The sequence below is a fragment of the Acyrthosiphon pisum genome, chromosome A2 (genome assembly GCF_005508785.2).
Source record: "Acyrthosiphon pisum isolate AL4f chromosome A2, pea_aphid_22Mar2018_4r6ur, whole genome shotgun sequence".
NCBI classification, from domain to species: domain Eukaryota; kingdom Metazoa; phylum Arthropoda; class Insecta; order Hemiptera; family Aphididae; genus Acyrthosiphon; species Acyrthosiphon pisum.
Window position 1 is genome coordinate 53,909,837 of NC_042495.1, and position 4,446 is coordinate 53,914,282.

A 4,446-nucleotide genomic window follows, 5' to 3' on the forward strand; every position below is an offset into this window, starting at 1 on the left:
TTTTTCTTTTTAATTATAGTTTTTCTGTTGAGTTGCAAATGAGTAAGACAAACGAAGTTTCACAGATATCGAATTGTACCTATGAATTTGTCAGTACACAACAATAGCAGCTTAAGTCTTTAAACACTATATTCATAAATTAAACAATTTTTATGAGCCCTATATATATCACAGCAGGCAACGTGAAATTATCTAATTTGTAGATATTTTCAAGGATATTTTTTTTTTAGTTAACGTTCGTTAAGACAGATAAAATAACCAAATCATATATTTTTAAACGGAACAGTTTAGTGTAATTATTGGTCACCAAGCACGTCTCTTGGAGTGAATTGTAAAGCTATAAATTCGGTAGGTAGACACACAGTCGTGTTTACGATGGCAATTTCGTATAACAATAATATAACTTACACCGGATACCCATTATTATTATTGCCCATCGCCTACTGAAACCGGTCGGAAAACAAAAAGTAATAATAGTACCAACTTTTATTATTCGAAATGATAAATATGATAATTTATATTATAATTATTATGGAACGTAGAGAAAATTATATAATATTTATATTAATCGTTCAATGTAGGTAGAACGTTATATTACAATCTCGTTTTAATAATAAAAAAATAATAATAAAAAACCCATCAAACTAATATTATTTCACCTTTTTTTTTGCACGGGGAAGTTGTGTGTGTAGAACACTATTGGGTTGAGACGGAAAGGCGAAGATAATAAATTAATTTTTTTACCTTTGTTTAGTCTAACCCTTCTTCCACACAGACTCTAAACAAATAATAATGGTTTTTAAATCCTCTCACGAAATTAAATTAACGAACACTAAATTGCTTATAAAATTGGAGTTCACAATATGCCACACCAGGGGCGCTGAAGTTTTTAAAATGTGGTCGGGCAATTTTAAGACTTCCCGGCCTCAATATCTTAATTATTTAATATAGAGGTACCCTAAAATGCATTTATTCATAATCACGGTTTAAATATACTCATGCTTATTTTAAAGTTATGAAGTAAATAAAATATGGCCGGCCGGCCGGCCACAATTTTTATAAAAGAGGTCGGGCCACGGCCCGACGTCAGCATGGACTTCGGCGTCACTGTGCCACACGATAATAAAGGTACGTTAAGGAATTGAATTGTGACAACGATGAAAAATACCATTTATTAATAAAAGAGAATAACTAAGTAGGCGTATATTATATTGTCATCATTGTATAACAAAATATGTAATAACTACGGTGTTCAATATTAATGTAATCATAATCGAAAAAAAATACCAAAAACAGTTCGGTCAATTTTATATTCTTCGTTAAAAAAAAAGTAACGTCAACAATAACGTCAGGTGAATAAAACGTATTTTCATAAAACACAACAAAATAAATTAATATAGCGTTTTAGTATTAATTTTTATTTCTCTCGGGACACACGTATAAAGAGTGTAGGCAAGTAATAAGGAAGGAACAGACGGTAAAGGCGAAAATCGTGCTTGTAAAATATACGTGAAATATTAAACTACAAGGGTAAACGAGATGGAAATTTAGTTTAAGCACCGTAACGATTTACAGAAGTCAGTAAACACCGACAATTTAAAAATATACTTGAACGTTTAGTTTGTGTTAACGCGTATATCGTTGGAAACCACCAATGGACTACCGCGATGGTTCTTGAAATTGGTTTGAATTTATTTCAAACACGATCGACTTTAAAATAATAATTGAATTGGTTCTGCAAGCCGCTATACTGAGTGTAACGTACGTGTGTGAATTCCTTGACAAACGATACAATTGTACGTATAAACGTTTATACTCTGTTTATAAACTATCACGTGATGTTCGGTCAGCCTATCGGCTACCTGTCGTCCGGACCTCGCCTAGTCGGACATTATGTCCTCAGATCGAATTAATCAACCCCAATGACGATCTTGAACGATAGTAAAATAGGAATTTACTTCACTGAATGAAGAGGGTTTCGTTTTCTTGACTTTATCTCGCGCATATATAGGTAACCAAATACAATAGTTCATTACCACATACTTCCAAACGGGCGAATCCCGTGTAAAACCCATACTAATACCTACTGTTAATGATTGAAAAAACAAATAGATCAAAATATATTCATTACCTAACGAAACAAATTAATATAGTCAAACTTTAAAATGTAATATACAATGTTCTCGTCTCCAAAAAATCCCATTGGTGTTTATACATTTTATACACTTTTGTACTTACACTCGACCCAAGACCGACGATTATAATATTGAAATCGCAGAAATCAATCATACACGGCATGCACGTTGCGCTATACACGTTTATAACTTCAGCTATATAGATTCGAGTGATGGGTTTACAGAGGAAACGAAACATCGTCATATTGTAGTTATATTTTTTTTATACTAATTAATTACACGGTGGTTCCACGTGACTGATATATATTATTATTACTATTACGCAGTGCTATAGTTAACTTTATTTGTTCGTCTTATATTTTCTTAACATTACGCGGCACTTAGTCCTCCCAAATGGTTTAGGTTATGTGAGCCCTATATGGCTATAATATAATATTACTATACAGATATAGAGTCACGATATACCCACGTATTTTACGTGATTATTATTACGTCCGACACGAAAAGCAATCGTTAACGAATCGACGCCGTTGCACTATCGTCATAATATTATGTTTCTATATAGTGTAGGTTCACAAAGCAACACGACGACGTTGCTTTAAACGCACCAAAATCGTCTCTATAATAAGTACACATAGGTAATAACAATATTGTTCATGCTATGTGCGTGCGAGAGTGTAAATATAATATACATTATAATAATAGGTTATATAGATACCTATGTGCCTTCCTTTTCCTCCAACTCCTCCTTCACCATCGTACCCCATCTCCATATTACACATCAGCATGCTTACAATAAAGATATTTTATATTGTTATATTATGTAATTTGGCTCTATTCGTCCACAACACTGTGCAATTATTATGCGGTTTTGCGGGTCATCATCGTCCCGAGCACAGCAAATATTTAAAATGCAATTTTAATATTATATTATTATGCTCTGTTGCGTAATAATTAGTATAGCCGGTACCGACACAAAGTCACTGTTGTAACACCGGTTGCAAAGAAACTATACACATAAACTATGATATTGTAACTTGGTCACTGTATTTCGTAACGAGCACACGTCTCCAGCAGAAGTCGGAGACAACAATAATTTATTAATAATAATAATAATAATAATAACACAAAACTAGAATATCCCATTGTTTTGGCTTTGTGTTAACTGGTTTATAATCGTAAAATTTGTAGATACACAAAAAATATTAAAATATGTATTCAATATGTATAGGTAGCTCGAGAAACGTTTCCGACAGCGCACGAATTTACAATGTGTAATAGAGTTCTTAGATTGACGGTTTTTTTTTTAGTCGCTAGACTGCTGGACAGAGGAAAAAGCCATAAAATATTTTATACAATTTATAAATTTCAATTTCACGCTGTCGTCTATCAGGAAGTATAGAAAATACTATATCCGTCACGACGAACAAGTGAACAAAATGAATTAAACGTTTTTGATAAACGTATGTGTCAGATAAGTCCTGTTGTTGAATATTGAAAATCTGTGAGATGTGATATTATAAAATAGGTAGTTAATATATAGCTATTATTATTAGTAATAATTTATTATTGTGAGCTCAGTTTTATCAGCAGTTAGTAAATACGAATAAGATCACTAAACTATTCTTCAATAGGTACTGTATTATTATAAATTGTCTTAATTATTATTATTTAATACTCAACTATTCCATATTTTCCCTCTGTATTCCTAATGCACAAACCGTAATGCATTATAGGTATTATCTTAATGTACTTCGCACCACATCCGTTCACTTAAGAGAAATATAAAAAAAAAACCCTCCAACTATCAAATTACAATGTTATAATAACATTACGAACAAATTTACATATTTTTAAATAACTAAATGGTATTTTTTTTTATGGGGATATTATTAGATTCTGTAGACATTAATAGTATTTCAAAATCGTGTTCGGTTTTCGTCAAACAGCATTCGTCGGTTTAATCAAAAACGATAAAAAAAATATCTACTAGCAGAAATATGAATACTTGTAAATCATTTTAATAATATATTACATAGGTATAGGTACCTACATTGGACCGAGAAGAGGTTGTGGACTGTGGAGTGCTAACCTCCACCGATGCCGTAAAGTTGGCATAAATCCGACACTATATACGTACCTAGAATTCTATTAAGAGAACGTGATACGTGATACCCGTTAATCGTAATAACCGTATGGCAAAATTGGGAAAGCTGATGAAAAATTTGAATTTGACTTAAGTTATAAATAAATAATAAACATTATACCTATTTGGCTATTTAACTCTAAAAAGTACCTATCTATCCTATAA